Here is a 976-nt window from a genome sequence, read left to right as displayed (position 1 = left end):
ATTCACGTGAATTTGACCCTTTTGGCCTTCCATACACGGCCGACGGGCCAGGATGCCGGGCCGTCCATCCCCTACCAGCGCCGCGGCCAACGAGAGAGACGCGGCCGCTAGGAGAAGCCGCCGCCCCTCGCGCCCCGGACCAAGGAGGGGAGCGCGTGCGGCCGCCGGACTCCGCCCCTTGCCTGGACCCTTCCTCGATGAACACTGCCCGACCCACACAAACCCCGCAGCACGACGAGGACACCAGATTCCCTGTTATTTTGGACACTTTCCCCCTTTGGCCACCTTTATCCCCTGTTTTATTTGATTTCTGTTAATAAAAGCCTCTCCGAGGCCTGACGCCACGCCCACTGTGTCTGTCTTGTGCTCCTCCCGTGACATAATCTATAATGAAACAAGGACGAAACATATGCTTTGTTTGTTTAGAATGGAATGGATCGCAAATAGATCCGAATGAAGAAATGAACCAAAGTAGAAAATGTTTTTTTTTCCGTCTATTTGAAAGTTGGGCTAATAAACATGTTGCATTTGGCGGCCTGATTATGTCATTTTTTACGTTACATAGCCTGCCTCCAGTTTTCCTCACCTTGACTAATTAAGAGGCGATACTTGACCGGCATATCGTCAAAATGTCCGGAAAAGGAAACCTCTGTCGGTCGCTTTGACCGGCACCATTTTTTTCTAGCGGAAACTCTGATATATATATATATATATATATATATATATATATATATATATATATATATATATATATATATATATATATATATATATATATATATATATATATATATTGTTTTCCTATAAATATTTTGTTAAATAAGATATTACTCAAATTGAGTGTATTGATCATTTTGTAATAAAAACAATATTTTTATTTAATAAAAAAGAAGAGTTTGTCCATGTCCCTTGAATGGTCGTCCACCCTGTCGTATTGCGGAATCTGTCCCTTTAAGAAGAGGCCATCACCATTAGT

This window comes from Carassius auratus, linkage group LG44F, assembly GCF_003368295.1.
Source record: "Carassius auratus strain Wakin linkage group LG44F, ASM336829v1, whole genome shotgun sequence".
Classification (NCBI taxonomy): Eukaryota; Metazoa; Chordata; class Actinopteri; order Cypriniformes; family Cyprinidae; genus Carassius; species Carassius auratus.
This window is presented reverse-complemented; position numbering follows the sequence as displayed.